Here is a 21,310-nt window from a genome sequence, read left to right as displayed (position 1 = left end):
CATCTGCGTCGGCAGCGCGCGTTTAGGGGGAAAGTGTGGGATTGAGCAGCTGGCCCTCAATCGCCAGAAGAAGTTGAATGACACAGGGTGTAATTAAGTGACAAGAACCTAACAACCCAGGCGGGAACTGGTAATCCCATGAATCTGATTATGATAAAAACATGACCAAATAATCCCAGGAAAGATGTAATTGTGAAAATCTCCCTGCCTCCCCCTTCCCAGCCTCCTTTGACGTGAAGGTAACAGCAGCAAAACCATCCGTGACATCTTTCCTTACCTATCTCTGAAAGGGAAAAGCCAGAAAGACCCTGAGCCTTCGAATCAATGTGAGAAATCACCATTTGTCTGTGTGCAAATGCACTTGAGCCTCGGTGAGGTGTGCTTGATGCCGCGCGAGCGCGCAGGTGCGGGGCTGATGCGATCTGGGGGTGTTTCCCCCTCCAGGCGTGGCGTGTGCCAGCTTTGATGAGGGTGGGTTTGATTAATTCTGCCCGGCTGCTCTGTGTATCTCAGGCAAATGTTCTTCAGCGCCGCATGGTGATGTGATTTCTTACTGTGTGATGTTTAATCCCTACCCATAACCGCAAAGGGGGAGACGTGGGCGTGCGGGCGAGCGGGGTTTGGCTGCCTGGTGCCCAAAGCCTCCGTCGGCAGGTGCTGAGCCCCAGGGAGAGCATCTGGAAGTGCCCAGCTCTGCGGATGGACGTGGATGGCTCCGTGCAAAGCTAAGCCCAGCGTTTCGCGCCAGCTTAAAATATGTTGCTGCTGGTTTCACTGTTTTTCCCTTTTTCCTTCCTGCTCCAGCCCGGATGTGTCGGCTGTGACACCTGCCAGGGTTGTGCCCCTCCCTTTGCTCCCTGTTCCCCTCAGTAATGCTGTTCAAACTCTTCACCAGAATGTATTTCCTCTTCAGAATAGGGTAGGTTTGGTGGCTGGTGGTTTTCTGGATTGCATAGGCCTTTTTTTTGGTTTGTTTTTAGCAGGCAAGGTGTAACCCGAGAACAGCCGGGCTCACTTTCCTGCTCTGCCTCCACTCTCTGACTGCGTGGCCTTGGGCAAGTCACTTGACCTCTCTGTGCCTCAGTTCTCCCATCTGTAAAATGGGGATAAGTCATATTTGAGCACTTTGGACAAGCACTTGGTGGCCTACAGACTGCAAGTGCTATGTAAATGCTTAGTGCTAATACCAAGCAATCCCTACCTTTAAAATATTTAGAGTTGATTCTTTTTTTTTGGTTTGAAGTGGTAAAATCAACCACTGCATCCAGGTTTGCACAGTTCTTCCTCTGCGGTAAAGTGCTAAACCCTCCGGCCTGCCTGGGAATAAAACACCGAGTGTTTCATGTAGATATTCTTGCTTTGAGTGGATTCAGGCTGTAGAAAAAGTGTCAGGAGAGCTGGAGAGCCTGCAGGCATGTTTTTAGCCCCAGGCTCTCTATTTGCATATGAAACTTTTGTTTATTCCCAGGTAGAATTGCCAAGAGATTCTCTGCAATCTCGCCTTTAATTCTGCTTTGCCTTGGTTTTTGCTCTTGCTGCTGGTTGAACCTCCAAGGGCTGAGATGTTTGGAGGAAGACGTGAGCTCTCGGTTGTGATCTGGCTCTCTGACCATGCCACGCTTTTAGGTTGGAGCCTGTTGATTGCTCTGCCTCCTTATACCTGGTTTTAGAGGTTGTGCTTCCTTTCCCAGCAGGATGCTCGGGAACCTGTGGCCACCAAAAGCAGAGCACCGTGTCTTTTCCAATCTCCAGGCCCTAAGTAAGGTTTGAACCGCTGGACAATGAATCCTCTAAATCGATAACCAGATATTTCTGAGCTTTAACAACTTTCTCAAACCATCACCAGGTTTGTCTTGGGAAGGAGGGAGGGTCTGGCAGAAATGCCTCTCTCTTTCCAGCCTGTACCAGGGCTTTTTATTGACCTGACGAGTGACCTGACGTAAGAACCTCAACTCTCAGAGTGAGAACTCAACCTTGCTAACAGTATGACTGCGAATTTCTTTTCTTTGGGTGTGTTTTTAGGGTTTTTTCCCTAGAACCTGCTCGGATCTGAATTGATTTAATGCCATTCTCCCGCTCGGCAGCGGGGAAAACTCTGCCTGGCTTGGCCAACTTCAGCTCGCCGGTCCCTCCAGCTGGGCTGCTCCTGATGGACAGGTGACCCTCGGGGCTGGGGGAGGCGTGGAGGCTCTGTGCTGCCTGTGCCATGGCCAACTTGCTCTTCCTTTTGCTCTCATTGCCTCAGCCTCTGGAACAGAGGGTTGCTTTTCCATTTGAGTGCTTTCCAAACGATTTACGACACCCGTTCGGATGGGCCAGGCGCTGTCTTCAGGCTCTTGAGGTTTCTACCTCAGGACTATGCCCCATCCCATCTTAAGGAGCTCTAGAGGACTTGGAGTGCAGGGCAGGTTGACGGAGCATGCCGGCTTGCTGGGTCAGTCTTTTGAGATTTGTTTTCCTTTTGCAGGTGTTTTGAGCCACTGGGCTTTTCATGGTCTTCGACCTTTAGAGGCTGGAGCTGCAGCCCTCTCTCTTTCAGCCGTGTACCTGCCACGCTGCTGGAGTGGGAAATCCCGCCCGGGCGCCTCGTGGAAGCAGCTCCTCCCTAAAACCATCCTTAACTCCTTTCCCTGCTAGACCGAGTTACCTTCTGATAGACTCGGGCCGCGCTTTGGCTGACTGGCTCGCCTCTTGCTTTGGCAACCTCCTCCTCGCTTCTCCCAGCCCTCTGGTTTCCATGCCCTTCAGGGTCGCTCCTCTCTCCTTCCGTGGACCTGGAAACATCGAAGCCGTGTCAGACGATGCCAAACACTTCCCCCATTTCACCCCCGTTTGAACTCCGTGTCGCTTTGGTGGTTTGCAAACACAGCTGCTGTCGCTGCTGCTGCTGCTTCTTCATTATTTTTTTTTTTTTTCCTTTCATGCTGCAAAATATATCTTGATTTTTATCTTCCTGGGCCACACTCTCTTATTTTCTAAGCTGGTCTGAGGTAGATGGCTCTTTCTGTATCTATCAGTAACTGTACAATTCCTCCTTTCACGTTGTGAACATGATGTTCTATTAGGTCCCTTGGCAAATCCTGGCCCACGGTGAAAAAATTCCTCTGAATCACAAGGATATTGTCCCTGGGCTCTGCTGGGGTGTCAGTGTAGGGATACCAGCCCCGTTTTGGGGGGTCCTTGCTGATGCTTCTCCCTGCAAGGGGGCCATGGTGGGGATGCTCCAGCACTGGTTTCGTGCCACCTTGGGGGTTGCAGGATTGGGGCACCCTGAGCTGGGGAAGGTGACATGGAGAGGTGGATAGAGGATGCCACTGAGATCCTGTGGAAAAGGGGTGCTCCTGGGGTGCTATCCCTTGCAGTCCAACAAGGAGTCCTGGAGCAGGCAGGGAAAAAGGGCAGGGAAAGTGCTTTGCCTGCTTTTCCAGCAGGGCTTGCTGAGCTCTCATCCACGTGTTTCTAAGGTGACTTTGCCGTGCAGCCCCAGCAGCGTTTTGGTTCTGCAGTGTTGACGTGAAGGAAAATGCAAGTTAGTGTCAGGGGGGAGAGGGAGCATTCAGGGCTCGTTTGTGGGGCCCCGTTGCTGTGCCTGCCACTACAGCACCCACGGGCACAGGGAGTGATGAGTTTGTGGGATGGGGGAGCTGCAAGGTCCCAGGGTCCCTTCCCAGTCTGAACCTCGGCATGGTTTGCAGTCTGCCCCGAGTCACCGTGAGCCCTCATGCTGGCTGTGTGAGCAGGGGAAATCCTTTTCCTGGGAGGATTCTCATTCCTGCTCCCCTGTGCTGGTCACCTGTGACTTGGAGGCTGCTTTGGGGCATGGGGGGACTCCAGGCTGTTCATCTGGTGTTTGTCACCTTGTCAGCTGCCTCAGTGCCACTGGAGGAAGGCTGGAGGTGATGCTGTTTGGATATATAAATGTAAAGGGAATATAAAGGGAATAACAGCTTGCTGTACCTACCTCTGGGAGTGCTGAGGACACTGGATTTGGGATCAGCAGCCCAGGCACGGTCCTGGCAGGGCTTAGTCATGTCTGGTGGCATCCAGACATGACACACATTCCAGACTCATTGCTGCTCCCACCTTGCTGTCTGTATTAGGACAAAATCCGCCTGGCATTTTGGTTTCTCTTCCTGCTTCAGGCAGTGACGTAGATTTGGGAGTTCTTGGAGTTTTGGGTTGGTTTCAGCTGTAGCTCTTATCTGGAGGTATTTTTCCATGAGGCTGGACCTTCAGGGATTTCCACACGTCCCACATGGGCTCGCTGCAGCCCCAGACTGAAGTCAGGGCTTTTTTGGAAGGAAATCTTCTCAAGGAACTGGAGTAAAACCCACTGTACATATGAGATATAAATAGATAGAGAAGCATAGGACAAAGGTAGATAGGTTTGCAGAATTCAGTAGATTTGCATGTCGGGGTATGTGTGTGTCATGGGGAGAGTTTAGAGCCGTGCTGGAGCGGGGGATCAGGATGGGCCAAGCTGGGAAGGGGCTGGGAGCAGCTGCAGCCTGAGGGGAGTTTGGGGATGGAGAGGCACCGGCGTGAGCTGCGCTGCGGCCCTGCTGCACACAACAGATCGCTCTGTTTCATTATTTCATCCCCAGTTTTTAGCTTTGCTTTGTTCATTGTCTGGGACTCACCCTTGGGCCCTGAGATGGAGGAGCAGGAGGGTCAGGTCCTGTGCTCTGCGTGCCCGAGGCACGTGGGGCGTGACACGGGACAGGACACGGGAGGAGGATGTCACATTGCCTCATCCCTGGTGCCATCGCTTAAAGAAAAAGCTGCACCACGCAAAAACCCTTCCCTCGAGTCCCTCTAGATGCTGCTCTCTGGTTACTCGTGTGAAAGCATTTTGCTTTGCGTCTGTTCTTCCCAGAGAAGCGTGAGTCAGAAGGGATGAGAGAGGGATACAGCTAAATTTGTCCCCTGAGCTGAGGAATGCAGCACTGGCTGTGCCAGCCAGCCCCAGCAGTGCCTCCTGGGAGGGACAAGATGTTCTTGACAGAGTCTTTTTATTTTAAACCTCATTAGCAGGACTTTGAGGATCTGAGGCAGAGAGGGGGTTTGGTCACCAGTGATGCCAGAGCTGGTACTGACCCCGGGCACGGGGGCAGCTGGATTCAGGCTGGATCCTCACTCCTCTCCCAGAGCCATCCCTGTGCTGTCTGGGCACGGGGTGGCCCTTACAGAAAGCAGGATATTTACTCCCATTTCGCCCCTCCATCCAAATTCTGTTGTTTTTTTTTTTTCTGTTTTTGAGTGTCTTGACTCTCTGCCTGTGTTTGTGGGAAGGAGAGGTAGGAAGTGCAGTTGTTCCTGTTAGAAATCTGTCAGGGAATGCTTGATCCAGGAACTGAGGGCTGGGAGGCAGCGACCAGATTTGGCAACACCGGTGCCAGCAAAAGAAGAAACTTAATATTGCACTCAATTTCCATCAGTTGGCACATCCCCAAGCAGGGAGGACCAGTGTGGTTGTGTGGAGATGGGAGCCTGTTCCCCTGCCTGGGTGACTGGGATGAGAGGGAGCCGTGTTTTTCCATTTTCCCCAATTTTGGGTGTTTTGGCACAGCTGGCTGAGCTCTTTTCCTCAGCATTGCGTGGCAGCAGGATGAGCATCCCCAGTCCTGGGGCTCTGGCTGGCTTTTGATACGTGCATGGATGGAGGAGGGACCTGGGGAGGGGGTGGGCAGTGAGAGGGGGGCAGAGGGGCTGGTCCAGGCTCGGGGGTGTTGGCTGAGGCAAGCATGTGCTCTAGAGGTAGATAAGGATTTTTGTACTGGTTGCAGTGGGGTGGGAAATGCAGGATGGAGGGGCTGGCATCCCCCATGGAGGACAGCTTGCCCGGATTTTATATTTACCATCAAAATGACACTTTCTCTCCCAGGAGGGCTTTTATTCTTGTTCTCCTGAGGTTGCAGGGCTGCAAAAGAGGGTGCCCATCTTCCCAGGTCTGAAAGCTCCTTGGATTTCCACCCACTCCCCCCCCAGCACTTAGATTAAAATAAAACACACAAAAAAAAATAGACTTGAGAAATGAGCCCCAGTATCTCTATCTAAAGAAATGATATTGGTGTATTGAAACCGCATTGTATATAAAATTAAACAAATATATATTTACTCTCTATTTTAGAAGGGGGGAGAATAAATATTTAAAATAATTCGTTAGTAATAGGTGTCAGAAACTTCTGTGCAGCATGAGAGAGGCTGTCAGAGGTGGGGAGAGTCTCAACAGCAGGAGCAGAGCGAGTATTTTTACATTATATTGCGCTTCAGCTTCTCTGCTTCTCCATCCACCTATAAATAGACAAAAAATATATATACAAATATATATATATATATAAAAATTATATATATCTAAGTCACATAGCTGTTTTATTTTTGTATCCATGCCTAGTGCTGTTTGAGCAATACAGTGGCGAGGGAGAGGAGGGCTGGGCCAGGCTGGGGGGCTTGCAGTGCTCCGGGGGATCTGCCCTCTCCGGGCCCAGCATCACCACTGTTTGCTGTTTCAATAGGGAAAAACACTAAAAAGGGACAAAATCCCGGCATGGGGAAGCCTGGGCTTGCTGCCAGCTTGCCCAGGGCCATGGTGAGGTGGTGTTTCCACTGAGGGCTGTCTTGGGCTTTTTTTTCTCAGAGAAAAAAGACAAATTTCAGCTCTGAGGAGCATCAGGGAGCTGCAGCCTGGGGGTGGCACAGGGTGGGGACACGCTGTGGGGACAGGGTCCCCACACTGCTGCCTCCCTGATCACCTGTCCCTGCTGCCCTGATAAACCTCGAGGGTTTCTGAAACCCTCAGAGCCCCTCAGAGCCACCCGGGTGGCCACAGTGGCATTCTCCAGGTCCCTGCACCTGGCTGGAGCGGGGAACCTGCTCTGGAGGGAATGTCAGGACCTCTCCAGCTGAGTCTCCCAGGGCCTACTGGTGCTGTGGGGCTGCTGGGGTCCACTGGGGCAGGATGTGGGGCTCTCCCTGCCTGGATGGGTGGGATTTGAAGCTCTCCCTGCCTGGATAGGGTGAGGGGCTCTCCCTGCCTGGATGGGTGGGATTTGAAACTCTCCCTGCCTGGATGGAATGTGGGGCTCTCCCTGTCCCTCTGGATGGAATGTGGGGCTCTCCCTGCCTGGATAGATGGGATGAGGGGCTCTCCCTGTCCCTCTGGATGGGATGAGGGGCTCTCCCTGTCCCTCTGGATGGGATGAGGGGCTCTCCCTGTCCCTCTGGATGGGATGAGAGGCTCTCCCTGTCCCTCTGGATGGGATGAGGTGCTCTCCCTGTCCCTCTGGATGGGATGAGGGGCTCTCCCTGTCCCTCTGGATGGGATGTGAGGCTCTCCCTGCCTGGATGGGTGGGATTTGAAGCTCTCCCTGTCCCTCTGGATAGGATCTGGGGCTCTCCCTGTCCCTATGGCTGAGGTGGCATCGAGCCCTGGCGCGGTGGGGGCTGTGCTGGGGATATTTGGGGCTTTTCCTGCAGGGCAGTACGGACCCGCCGGATCCCTGCCCCCTTCCCCCTGGGCTGTGGCAGGACAAGGAGCCAGTTTGGGACTGAGCAATGCCAGGGAGCTGCAAACCACCCCCGTGCCTTCACTGGGGCACGATTTGGGGATTGTCTTTGGGCAGTGGCTCCCCTCAGCCTGTGTCCCACAATCCTGGGCTCTGGGGGGGTCCAGGTGCTGTTGTTTGGGCTCAGATGTCCCCGAGGGGACGGTGGCAGAGCCCTGGAGTGCTTACACCCCTGCAGAGGCAGGCAGAGGTCCCTCAGCGTGGTGCCCCACGGCTGAGGCGCTGGCAGGAGCTGGCCCCTCGCAGCAGCCCCGTGTCCTCCGTAGGTGTCACCTGTATTTTCCATGATATTTCTCTCTCTTCTTCGTCGGGTCGGGGGGGGTGGCTGGGGTGGGGGATGTTTCTAATATCCAGCCGAGATTTGTTCAGCACCAATTCTTGATATCGAAGCAAAGCATGTTTGGTGGGACTAACTTGCATTTATTAGCGGTAAATACATAAGTGAGTATTTTATATGTTAAAATAAAACAAACGAACGGGAGAAGAAAAAAGAAAAAAAAAAAAAAAGAGGATGTCAGGAGAAAGAGAAGGGATGAGATTTCTCACCACTCAGTGTCCGGGCTGGGGGGCTGCCTTGCCCCCCCCCGTGGGGCTTTGGGTATTGCTGGGGGTGGGCAGGGGGGCGGGCAGCTTTCTCCTACCCCCATCTCCCCTGGAATCACTTACAGAAAAAAAACAGGCAAAGGAAAGCTCGAAATGTTTACAAAGCACACTTCCCACAGTACCGTTAACCCTCTGGATGCCAAACAGACACATCAGGAGCTGCCCCCTCCCTGTGCTCAGGGGTGCTGGCTCCCACAGCATCATCCTGCTTCCCGTGGTTTCTTTGGTTTGGTTTTTTTTGGACACCATCCCCACTGCCTCCATCTGTGTGCACCTGCCTGGAGCTTGCTGTCCAGGGGAGGGGTTTGCTTCTGCCCCCTCCCAGGCTCTTCCTGCTCACCTGGGAGCTGTGGGAAGCTGTCCAGGGGCAGTTTGCTTCTGCCCCCTCCCAGGCTCTTCCCGCTCGGCTGGCAGCTGTGGGAAGTGCCTGTCTCTGCTCGGGAGGTTCTGGCTCGGTGGGAGATGCTGGCACTCACTCCTTGCCCTCCCAGATGCACTTTAAGGCCAAACTTCCCTTATTTTCCTTCTCCGGGGCTGGCACAGAGCAGGCAGGGGATGCTCCCGTGGCCCCAGGGGGTGCAGGACCTTCCACACATCTGTGCAGGCTCTGGTCCCTTGGCATCTCCCGTGTGGGGAAGCCCTTTGGAAATCCTGGGAATGCCCACGTTGCCATAAGGTTCATCCTTTGGGCATTAGGGGATCACAGCTGCACTGCAGCTCCTCGGGGAGCAGCCCTGGGTCCCCCGGGAGCATCTCCAGCTCTCCCATGGGAGCATCCCTGGCTCTCCGGGGGAGCCCAGACTTTTTAATCCCCTTTTAATAGGTTTGTAGACTCTCTGAACCCTCGTAGACCTCCATAGGTAGCTCTTGATTTAGTCCCCTCCTAACCCCATAGTGTTTTCCCCTAAGGCAGGATTTTCTTCCGGACCCAACGCGCGTCTCTGGTTGCGTGCTACAACTTTTTCTTTTTAAGAAGAATTTCTTGCCTCTGGATATAAAGACTAGACCATCCAACCTCGTTTCCATCTCTTGAATGTCGAGTATTACGATGTATAACACACGTTAGGGTGCTCTTTGGTGCTGTTTCAATGGTAACCAGTGGAACTGACTTTTTTAAATAACAATAACAATAAAAGAAACTTTAGTGTCGCTGGTTCCATAACGTTCGTTGTCGTGACTTTTTTTTTTTTTCCTCTTTTTTTGGAAGTTTTATTAGGGTTTTGTTTTCTTTTTTTTTAATTCTTTTTTAATTTTTACTAAACAGTGAGTAGCGATCAGCTGCCGGGTTTCTGTGGTGTTGATTTTAGTGACTGGTGGATGCTGTGAGCTTGGCAGGCTGCGTCACAATTTAGTGGGATTTGGGATCAAGTAGCTTCATTTTGGAACTGCACACAGCAAAACGAGCATTTGATGGGAGCCCAGACGGCAACTAGAGGGTTAATTTTTGAACTTTCAGGTATGTTCCTCAGAAGAAAATAATAATAATAAAAAAAATAATAAAAAAAAAAAAGATAAGAGAAACAAAACACTATTTTTTCAGTAAGCTTTTTTTTTCTGTAAACGATTTACAAATAAATCTGACATGATGGTGCTGTACCAAAGCCTTATACGAAACTTATTCCGCTCTCTCTATAATCTCTCTGTATCTGTATTGTTGCTCTCGGCCTCCGCCAAGGCCAGGAAATGCCAGCAGGAGGGACCGATGGCCGCGCTCGCCATCGGCATCCCTGGAATTCCCCGGCATGGGAATCGTCGTTCATTCCCGGGAATTCCCGGCCCGCGGGGAGGGAAAGCCAAATTTCAGCATCACTCCCCAGGCGTGCGATGAGGGGCACAAGTGGGGGTCCCTCACCCCAAACTCTCCTTCCGACTGGGTGCTATCCTGCCCTGGGCAGGGATCCGAGACCTCGAGGGCGTTTTACCCCCCGCGCCCCCTCCTCCGGGGGATTCCACATCTTCCAGCTCAGCCCGAGCTCCGCAGCGCTCAGCCAAGGCAGACCCCTGGCTCTGCCCTGCGAGCCCTCTGCCAGCCCTTCCCCTGGGGAGCTGGGGCTGCTTTGATAGCTCGAAGCAATAATCCCACTCTGCCAAGAAAGTTGGGTCCTTTTGGCTCTTGGACTGTTGTCAGTTAATGAGTAAATGCTCATAAGCCAACAAAAAAAGTGGAAGCAATGAGAGTTTGAAGCCCTGCCTTACTGGGAGTAGCTGGTCCCTCGGTCTCTGCCTGTTGGAATTTTAAGGCCTGCTGAGTATTTAATTTATCGCCGGTAACATTGCATGTTCATAGATTGACTTCTTGAGTTGATTTTTTTCTTATTTTAATGTACCCACTATAAGAAATTCTGGCAGTGTTGCAATGTTACGTACAACTAGCCATGCTGTAGGAGAATGATGGGTTTTGGAATCGATTAACTTGCTCCTCATGTAACATTACCCTGCTTCAGAAATGTTTTGTATTTTGATATAAATAAACATTTGCTAAAAAAAAATATCTATAAAAAGGCTCGGTTGCTGCCATTGATTTGCTCAGTGGGGCTGTGGGGAGGGGGTGGGCTGCCCCAGAGGTGTTTGTGGGGGATGCTGGGCTGTTCTTTGCCCTCAGCATCCCAAGTTGTCTTGTCCCCCTGGGATTTGCAGCATGTCCCAGCTGGTGCTCCAGGCTGAGCTGGATACTGGGATGGACACTGATGCTCAGGTCTTGATTTTGGGTGAGCTCCAACCCCATCTGGCAGGTTGATGATGGACGGTGAGCCCTGTCCCTTACTGTCCCCTCCCACAGTTCCCTTTCTCATCCCCTCCCCTTTACCTGCTCCCTCTGGAGTTTTTCTCCATCTTTTTGCGCTGATTCATCCCGCAGGAGCCCCAGGATAATGAAGTCTGTGTGCAGCCATGGAGTGTGTCCGGGACTGTGTGATGCCACAGTGTCCCCAGACTCGCTGGTGGCCGTGCCACACTGTCCCCAGGGTCACTGGTGGCAGTGCCCCGCTGTCCCTAGCCTTGCTGGTGGCCGTGCCCCGCTGTCCCTAGCCTTGCTGGTGGCCGTGCCACACTGTCCCCATTCTCGCTGGTGGCCGTGCCCCGCTGTCCCCAGGCTCGCTGGTGGCCGTGCCTCACTGTCCCCATTCTCGCTGGTGGCCGTGCCTCACTGTCCCCATTCTCGCTGGTGGCCCTGCCCCGCTGTCCCCAGGCTCGCTGGTGGCCGTGCCCCGCTGTCCCCAGGCTCGCTGGTGGCCGTGCCCCGCTGTCCCCATTCTCGCTGGTGGCCGTGCCTCACTGTCCCCATTCTCGCTGGTGGCCGTGCCTCACTGTCCCCAGGCTCGCTGGTGGCCGTGCCCCGCTGTCCCCATTCTCGCTGGTGGCCGTGCCTCACTGTCCCCAGGCTCGCTGGTGGCCGTGCCCGCTGTCCCCAGGCTCGCTGGTGGCCGTGCCACGAGGTGGCAGTGCCGGCTAGGCAGCTCCCGGCGCTGGCGATGCGCTCCGAGGAAGAGGAGGCTGCCTCGATCACCTCCAGCATCGCTGTGCTCCGTGTGTCCCCCGCAGGGCCAGCATGGAGGGGATGCTGCTGTCTGTCTGTCTGTCTGTCTGTCTGAGCTATCCCCCAGCGCTGGGGTCTGCACGAAGCCCCCCCCCCCAGCCTCCCTGCAAGGATTTTAGGGGCTGGAACATGTTCTGCTTTCAGCACGCTGGGGACAGGGCTCAGCCCCTGCAGCATCCTTGGGGTCGGTTCCAGGCTTAAACCCCGGTCCCAGCTGAACCCCTCTAGTGGTAGGGATGCAGCATCTTTGGGGCGTCAGCTCTGGAGCTTCCCAGTTAAATCCCACTCCAGGGAGGAGCAGGGATGCAGGGAAAGGCTGTTCCCACATCCCTGCTCCCCAAAACCGGGGGCTGAGGCAGCCCTGGCCCCTGCACCCCTCTGCTCTGTTGGTGCAGAGATCAGGGACTGTCCTGCTGTGGTCCCAGCACGGGTGGGAAGATGCTGGGGAGCTGCTCAGGGGCTGCCCTCCATCTCTGTTCCAGGCTTGGTGAAACCCTGCGGGAAGGAGGAGGAATCCTCCCGGCTGGATGCACAGGAGAACTGACCCACGCTGCTTCAGAGAGAGTGAGGGGGAAAACTCAGGGTGGGCGGGCTGTGACTGAGGACTGTGCAGTTGAATTGATGCCTTTTGGGCTGCCTAAAAACAGAGGCCAGACAAAATGAAGAGAATAAAAAGTAGTTATGTTTATTGAAGTACATTATGTTTATTCAGGTACATTTAGGGCAGACAAAACCCACCCAAAAATGGACAATGGGTCATGGGTTTTCACACTTCTATGAGTTTGGTCCATTTGCATTTTGGGGGTGAATCTGCCAATTCCAGCTTCAGCTGATGAAGTCATTGACCCCAAGTTTGCTGCCCCCTTTTGTTCCCATCTCTGGGGCCTGAGGCAGTGAGGTGTCCTTGATTGCCAGGCCTGGAGAGGAATTGTTGTGTCTGCCCCAAACGGGGAAGCAGCAGCTCCCACTGTGTGTGGAGTTCAGAGTTCTACACTAAAGAACTGCAGGGTCACAAATAGATGGAAAAATAGAAAAGCTGAAATCCTAAGGCATCAGAATGATGCTGCTGGAGCTCACCCAGGCTGTGTGGGTCACAGGGGATGATCCCTGGGCTGGGGGAGGATGGCACTGGTGTGCATGGCAGCTGTGACGCCCCCCCAGTATCCCCAGTCCCCCCAGTGCAGGTGGGCAGCCCAGCTGTGCTGGTGGCCTGGGGCACAATCCCCTGGCTGTGCTTTTAAGCCTCACAAGGACAGCTGACATTTCCTGAGGGCAGTTTGGACTCTCTCCAATGGTTCAGGGGCTGACAAAAAGCCTTGATCTGCAATCACTGAGCTGAGGTGCTCCCAGCATTTTGAACACCTGTCCCCAGGTAACAAATTTATTTCCCCTCCTGGAGCCAGGCAGCATTCCCCTCCTCTGGAGCCCCACATCTGGCTCCTGGCTCTCTCCCAGCCCCACTGAGGGCCAAACCTCTGCTGCCAGGATGGGTGGCACTGGCAGGAGCTGGCAGGGATGCAGGGGATGCCCCAGGGGGAGGCTCTGTGCCCTCCACAGGTAGGTCTGGCTGGAGTGTCTGCTATCAGTGAATTATTGATTGGATTTACCACCACGGCTCTGACAACACCATTACTGCCTTTGACTTCATGTTTAAATCATCACTCCAATAGCTCTGAAAGATGAGATCTTTTATTTAAAACGCACTCAGTGGCTCTTTTTGATGCCCTGGCTGGATGTGCTGCTGGCAGGGGTGGGGAGTGCTGGGTGCCTCAGTCTCACACCAGGGGCTTTGGGGACACTCAAGGTCACTCTGAGAGAAACTCTCACCTCATGCTCCAAATGAAAGCTGCAGGTAAGAGGGAGCTGCAGGGAGCTGTGCCATGCCCTCTGCCCTGCCTTCAGCCCAGCCACAGCAATCCCTGAAGCTGGTGGAGCAAGCTGGGAGCTCCTCCAGGGCTCTGTGCCCCCAGCCCACCCTGCTGTGCTCTCCCACTGCTGTGTCCCTGCTCCCCATCCCCAGAGCTTCCCCAGCTCCCAGGCTGAATCCCAGACCCTGTGCCTGTGTCTCCACAGCTTCTTCCCACCCTGACCTGCCTCTGGGGTGTGCAGGGTGCCTGTGGTGCTCTGGGGCTGCACATTTTGGGGCACAGCAATGGATGTAGAGGCCCATGGGGCCAGAATTCCCCCATGCCCAGCTGGGGGCTGTTGGGATGCTCAGTGCCATCCCACTGGGAAGCTGCACTGCTCATTCCAGCAGGACAACAGGGCTGCCTGCATCCCTGCTTGTCTTTTTATCAGCTTCACCATCCAATATTCCCAGGCTGCTTTGTCTTTGCTTTCCATTTATCAATATTACCAGCTGATCCCACCGTCCCCCTCCGTGGGTTTATTAATATTGCCCTCTGATCTGCAGGCAGCAGCCATGCTTTATATTCCTGCCCCATCCCCAGCTCCTCCAAGCCCCCACGCCATGTTTAATTAGATTTTCTCCTTGGCTCAGGCAAACACAAATTGAGCTCCTGGTATCTCTGTGCTGTGCTGGAGCTGGGTGCCTGGCTGAGGTGGACAGCATCCTCCACCACATTAATATTCTAGTGCTGGTGCTTGTCTTGGGATGGTGCAGTCTGGGGGGTTTGCCTGGAAAAGGGATTATTTCTAACCCCCACACCCTGTTTTCAGTGAATGGCAATTAATTTAGCAGGGAAATATCTTTTCCTACGGGGTCAGGGTTGAGAGTTCATGATTAGGAAGCAGCACAGGATCCCTGGGTCAGAAATCAGAGCTGCTGCTTCCCCTTCTCCCATTGCATTCCCCCCATCCTGCTGCTCCGGGCCATTAATGTCATTTTCCAAGGAATCCTTCTGGGCTTGGCTTTCCTCAAGTCAGTGGGGACCAGCATCAGCCTCTCCCACTGCTCCATGGCAGCTTTTCCACATCAGAGGGAAAGAAAATTGTTTATGCAAAGTTTGTCAGTCCCTCCAGGCACGGAGGGAAGCGCTGATTGTTCTCCAGCTATCTCAAATCTTTTGCCAGTTTCCAAAATTAAAATTTTTCCCTGTGTCTTGCAGACATATTTGGTGTTCGTGCTTGGATTTCCAGACTTACTGTCCAGCAGCTGCACCATTATTATTATTATTATTTTTATTTTCATTATTACTAATATTATTATCATCATCATCATCATCATTATTATCATCATTATTATCATTATTACTATTACTATTATAATATTTAATTTAATTTGAATTTTATTTTACTTTAATTTTTATTTTATTTTTAATTTTACTTTTAAAAATTTCCTATTTTATTGTATTGTATTTTATTTTTTAATTTAATTTTAATTTCATAGAATTTTATTACCCCACCTCCCCAAAAATAAATAAATAAACAAACAAATAAATAAATAAATAATTTTATTTATTGGATTTCTCCTCCTGCCACAGTCTCACCCTTTGTGTTTTCCTCTTCTCCCAGGGAATACAGGATGGAATTTGCTCCAGGGATGCTCATGCAGGGACCAGAAACCCCTCCTGGGGCTGGATCTGCCTTTCTCAGCTGTGATTCCATGGGGCAAAGAGCTTTCCATCCTGGCAGCCTGTGGTGCTGCTGGGATGCAGGATGTGCTCCCCTGCCTCTCCTTTCGCAGCCCTGCCAGAGGAATGTGCTCCTTGAGTCAATAGGAAGCTAATTAAGCCATTTATCTGGGAAAAGCAGCCACTCCTGGTGAGCTGAGCTGGAGGGATGGAGGAGGAAGGAGCACAGAGCTGGGGAGAGCAGCAGAAGGCTGTGGGCAGCCCCTGCAAAGGGAGAAGCTCAGCTGGGAGCTGAGCAAGGTGGGCTCCATCCCCAGCACTCCCTGCCAGGACCCTGCCCATCCCTAGGTCACACCCTGGTCTTGCATGTGCTGCCTGAAAGGAATCCCTGAGGATGCTGCAGTGCTAAAATCACCAATAAACTGCTTTTCTAGCTGACAACTCGGTGCTGAGTTCTGTAACACCCATCATTCTCACCCATACTGACAAACAGTGTTTATTCCCAGCTGCCCCTCAGCCCTGTGCTATCCATGCAGGGGACCCAAATCCCATTTTTCCCCCCCAAACTCCCCTCTCCAGGCTTGCTGTTTGCAGAGCACGGCTCTGCACTAAAGCAGGCTGCACTCTAACTTTAAATTGACATTTTTAGTGGAGCCCTGGGAGGTTTTTCCAAGGAGTGCAGCCTATTCTTCAGGGCTTTTATAAGCCTTTAGTAGCTTAATACACAACTAAGTTGGCCCTAATCCCTCATAAAAGCACGTAGGTTTTCTTGCCCTTCTGCTGCATCAAGGTCTTAGCCAGGTGCTTTCCTTCACTGTTGTGTTTGTCTGAAGGACGGGAAGGAAATGCCTGTGAAATTTTCCTTTTTAAAGACCTGGATCCTCAGATCAAACCCATCCAGGGGGGGCTGTGGGCAGGAGATGGGTTCCATGGGACAGAGGGAATGTCTCATCCCTGATGTGGTGGCACAAATCCTTTTGGCTCCATGGACATGCAGCACCTGGGGAAATCTTTGGCTGGATCATCCCCACAGTGACCCAGAGTGACCGTGCTCACAGGGGTCTGAGGATGAGGGAAGAGATGAGGATCTCACTCCATGTTTCAGAAGGCTGATTCATTATTTTATGATATATATTACATTAAAACTATACTAAAAGAATAGAAGAAAGGATTTCCTCAGAAGGCTGTCTAAGAATAGAAAAAGAAGGAATCATAACAAAAGTTTGTGCCTTGGACTCTCTGTCTGAGCCAGCTGGGCTGTGATTGGCCATTAATTAGAAACAACCACATGAGCCCAATCCCAGATGCACCTGTTGCATTCCACAGCAGCAGATAACCATTGGTTACATTTTGTTCCTGAGGCCTCTCAGCTTCTCAGGAGGAAAAATCCTAAGGAAAGGATTTTTTATAAAAGATGTCTGTGACAATCCAGAGTGAGGGGGGCGGTGTGAAAATATGGAAAAAAAGGATTTCTTCAGCAAAACAACAGTAACCCTGCAGTGAGAGGGGCTGTGCAGCTCTGCCCCTGCCAGGAGATGCCCAGCCATGGGTGAGTTGGGTTTTATCCTTCACTTTGGAGAAGTTTCTTGGGTTCTGGCTGGGGTTCATTCTCAGAAATATGGTTTTTGTGAGGAGAGATGAAATGCTGCCTTGAAAGTTTGGAAATGGGTGGATGCAGAGCTGGAGGGGTCTGTGCTTGGCCAGGGCTGGGCAGGGATTGATTCCCCCAAGAATTCTCCTGGGCACTTGCAGCTGAGCTGTGCCTCGCTCTCCAGCCCTTCCCAGACCTGGGGCTGGCCCAGGATCACTCTGTGGTGGGGTGTGGGAGTGCTCCAGACCCCAAAATGAGGATTTCTGCACCAGGGCAGCCTGGTGCTGAACACGAACACACAACTCTGCACCCCAAAACCACACACAACAGGGGCTTGTCTGCCAGTGGGGGAAAATTCGGGTCCCTGTGGGCCAGCCTGGCAGGAGCTGCCCCATTTGCATATTAGGGGTGAGTTTATGAATTATGCAGCCACCACGGCACGTCCAGAGGAATCGGCTGCAACACGGAAAGCATATTTATCTTGGTGTCTCATTGATTTATTTTTCCTCTCCTGTTTTTTCAAGCTTGAGCAGCTGCAGCGAGGAAGGGAAAACAGCCCAGGCAGCCGGGGCTGCAGTGGGACAGTGTCCCCTCCCTGCAGCCATCACTCCCATGGGGCTTCTCCTCAAAGCTGGGAGCTGTTCCATGGAGACCAACGTGTTCTGAGCACTCTGGTGCTTGTTTTGGTGGAGCAGGAGCCTGGGGATATTTCAGAGTGAGTGTAATCATTTTTGGTGACAGCAAAGGTGCTCCTGAAGGGTGATAAGGACCATGGGGTGGTGAGAGGGACAGTGACCAAGGACTGTCCTCTGTGGGCACCATCAGAGGTCCTAGGCAGGAGCCAGGCCGTGAGGACACATCAGAACATTCGTCCTCATCTGGGTAGAAATGCAACCATCCATTTTCACATTGTCTCCATTGTCTTTGTCCATCCATCTACCCTTTCCACTCATTAACTCCACCATCTGCTCCTTCATTTATCTCCCATCCTGGCCAGTAAATCATCTCTGTCTTCCCTCTCCACCCATGCATGAGAGAAGAACCTCTTGGTTCCCTCCTCATCCCAGACCCCCAGGGCCATGACCCTGCTTTGAGCAAGACTCCATCCAGGAGGGAAGCTCCCAAATCCCTTGGGGCTTTATTTTAGCTCTTAGATGGCTTCCAAGCACTCAGGGACTGCAGGAAGGAACCAGACCTGCTCCATCCCCAGGTGCTGGACTGTGGGTACCACTGACAACCACACTCCACCTGCCTTCTCCTGCATCCCTGGGAGCATCCCCAGGTGCTGGACTGTGGGTACCACTCACATCCATGCTCCACCTGCCTTCTCCTGCATCCCTGGGAGCATCCCCAGGTGCTGGACTGTGGGTACCACTCACATCCACCTGCCTTCTCCTGCATCCCTGGGAGCATCCCCAAGTGTTGGACTGCAGGTACCACTCACATCCACGCTCCACCTGCCTTCTCCTGCACCCATGGAAGCTCTCAGCCCTCCCAGCTGTGCCCTTTTCCCCCCAGCAGCAAAGGTTAGCTGAGATCACAGAGCCAGCCGGCTGCCCAGATTCCCACTCCCTGGGGCTAATTATGGAACAACATTAGATAAAAGTCAACATATGTTGTAAAAGGCACTATGTATCAGCGCCTGACAGCTCCTAACAATGTGCTCATGTAACAGCTGTCAGGCTGCAATGCCTGGAAATGAGGAATATGTTGATTTATGGATATCAGATCTGCCCTCACGTTGGCCGACGGCGGCGCGGAGCAGCGGCAGCGCCCGCCAGGATGGGCTGTTCCCCACGCCCTGGCTCAGCCTCCCGCCCTTCCCAGGGATGGTTCACTTCCAGAGGTGCCCACGTTTGTGTTGCTGCTCCTACAGAGGAGGAAAATCCCCAAATCCTGTTGTTTCTGCCCCCTCTCCATGGGCTCGGAGAGCAGGGAGGTTCATCCAGCTCAGGAGGGATGTGGAGTTGCTGGAGAGAGGCACCAGCATCATCAGAGAGATGGAGCAGCTCTGCCGGGAGGAAAAGCTGAGAGAATTTGGATTGTTCAGCCTGGAGAAGGGGAGCTGAGGGGTGACCAAATTTCAGCCTCCCAGTACCTAAAGGAGCCAGCGAGAAGGATGGGGAGAGATGTTTTACAAGAGCCTGGAGCAACAGGAAAAGGGGGAATGGCGTCAACCATAAAGCAGGATTAGATCAGATATTGGGAGAGAATTATTCCCTGTGAGGGTGGTGAGGGCCTGGCACAGGGTGCCCAGAGGAGCTGTGGCTGCCCCTGGATCCCTGGAAGTGGATTGGACCAGGACTTGGAGCAGCCTGGGATGGTGGAAGGTCCCTGTCCATGGCAGGGAGTGGAACAAGATGATCTTTAAATTGCCTTCCAATCCAGGCCATTCTCTGATTCTATGATTCATTTCTATATAGGACTGCAGTTCATTTCTGTGCTAATTGTAATATTTTATTTTAAATGCAATCAGTAAATATTTGCTGGCCGAACAAAACCTTCTTCCCTCCTCATCCCTCCCTGTTTCAGAGCTCTGGCTGCTCAGACCTCTCTGCTTTGATTGAACCAATCACTGGGTGGTTTCAAAGTCTTGGGGTCACAGGGCAGCTTTAGACATCAGCTCCCAGCCCCAGATCCCCCTGGGAGACGCGGTGCTGTCCCTGCAGCTGGCAGGATGCACCCAGGCCCAGCCCATGCTCCCCAGATCCTTGGAGCTGAGAGCAGAGGCTGCACTGGGATCACTCACAGCTACTGACACTTGTGTTCTTCACCTGTACTTGTCCTGATGCTTGTGTTCTTCACCTTCTCCTGTTCTGCAGCTCTGTCCCTTCATGGAACCCCTGCACTGTGGCAATTCCCCAGACCATGTTCCTTCACCTTCTGTGGCCTCTAGGGCTCTGTATGTTGGGGGGAACCAAAATGGGACTGTGGCTTGGGCAGATTTTGGGACGTGGGAGGTGTGGTGAGCCCACAAACCCCCAGATCCTGCACCCTGCTCCCCTCCAGCTTTTGGGGTGAAGCTCAGCTTTTTTACTGTTTTCCTGCTTGGATAAGGAAGTGAATTTTTTTGGGAGGTTGTGGTCAAACCAATGGGTGCTCAGATTTGAATATTGGCAGCTGGTGTGGCCAATGAGGACATGGATCCACCTCTGAGAACACAGGGGGTTAAGAGCAGAGAATGCCCAGGGAACTCTCGCTTGGTTCCAGTCCCTGAAGGAGATCAGATCTTTTGTGTGGTGGTGGAAACTGGGGGGAGGAGGAGGAGGAGGAGGAGGAGGAGGAGGAATGTTTTTGGGAGGTTTTCATTCTGACTTCTGTGTGTTCTTTTTTTTCATCTTGGAAGTTAATAAAGTTCTTTTCCTTTATTCCTAAGCTGGAGCCTTGCTCTATTTCTGGTCTATAAGCTTTGCTCTGTTTCTGGTCACATCTCACAGCAGACACTGGGGAGAATATATTTTCATGGGGGCACTGGCATTGTGCCTATCCCCTGTGGTGGAGTTCACAGGGGTTCCAGGACGAGGGAAGAGATGAGAATCTCGACTCCATGGTTCAGAAGGCTGATTTATTATTTTATGGTGTATATTATATTAAAAAGAAATGATATTTTAAAACTATACTAAAAGAATAGAGGAAAGGATTTCATCAGAAAGAAGGGAAGGAAAAAGGGAAGGAAAAAGGAAAGGAAAAAGGGAAGGAAAGGAAAGGAAAGGAAAAAGGAAAGGAAAGGAAAGGAAAGGAAAGGAAAGGAAAGGAAAGGAAAGATAATAAAATCTTGTGGCTGACCAGAGTCCCAACACAGCTGGACCTGTGATTGGCCATCAAGTAGAAACAACTGACATGGACCAATCAGAGATGCACCTGTTGCATTCCACAGCAGCAGATAATTATTGTTTTTCTTTACCTCTGAGGCTTCTCAGGAAAAAAATCCTCTCAAAAGGATTTTTCATAAAATATGCCAGGATCTGGGGGGCCTGAACCATGGACATTCCCACCGCAGCAGAAAGCAGAGGTGCCATCCCAGCTGCTGGCAGAGTTCATTAGTGGCTCCCACTAATCAGCTTTGATGGGAACAGGGAAGGAAATTCCTCCTGGCTTTATTAGGCACGCTCGGCTGGATGCTCCCAGGTACAGCTGGGCCTGAGGGAAACCTGATTCTGCTTAGATCTGTGGGGCTTGGGCTGATTTTTGGCAAGGAAAGAGCTTTTGGGAAGTGTTTTCTTGGCTGAGGCGGGGTTGTTGGGGAGGCAGGAGGGGATAAGGCAGCTCCAAACTCATGTAATTTAAAATACAGGAGAGCATTCTCTTTCCCTCCTTGTTTTCAGCAACCCTCAAGGCTCCAGGAGCTGTGGAATGGAGATATTTCTTCCTGGGAATGGGGTGGGACTGGATGCTTTTGGTGCAAACTGGGTTTGCTCCCCTGTGGGAGGTGGCAGCCTGGCCAGGGATGCAGCGGGACTCTGAGGTTCCCCCTTGGGAAGGC

General features: G+C 52.4%; 1 protein-coding gene across 11 annotated transcripts in view; it reads left to right on the top strand.

The window, feature by feature from the left end:
* IGSF9B (immunoglobulin superfamily member 9B) overlaps positions 1-9,707 on the top strand; it is a 51,654-nt gene extending 41,947 nt beyond the window's left edge. For 5 of the 11 annotated variants that reach the window (XR_010784919.1, XR_010784918.1, XR_010784917.1 and 2 more), the window contains one exon: positions 223-9,707. The gene's annotated coding sequence lies outside the window, so the exon portion shown is untranslated. The remainder of the gene's footprint in view (positions 1-222) is intronic. The other 6 variants (XR_010784914.1, XR_010784911.1, XR_010784912.1 and 3 more) reach the window with 6 other exon arrangements.
* Positions 9,708-21,310: the final 11,603 nt, after the last annotated feature.

The sequence above is a fragment of the Molothrus aeneus genome, chromosome 22 (genome assembly GCF_037042795.1).
Source record: "Molothrus aeneus isolate 106 chromosome 22, BPBGC_Maene_1.0, whole genome shotgun sequence".
Lineage (NCBI taxonomy): Eukaryota > Metazoa > Chordata > Aves > Passeriformes > Icteridae > Molothrus > Molothrus aeneus.
Note: the sequence above shows the minus strand (reverse complement) of the source record. Positions and strands in the feature narration are given on the sequence as shown.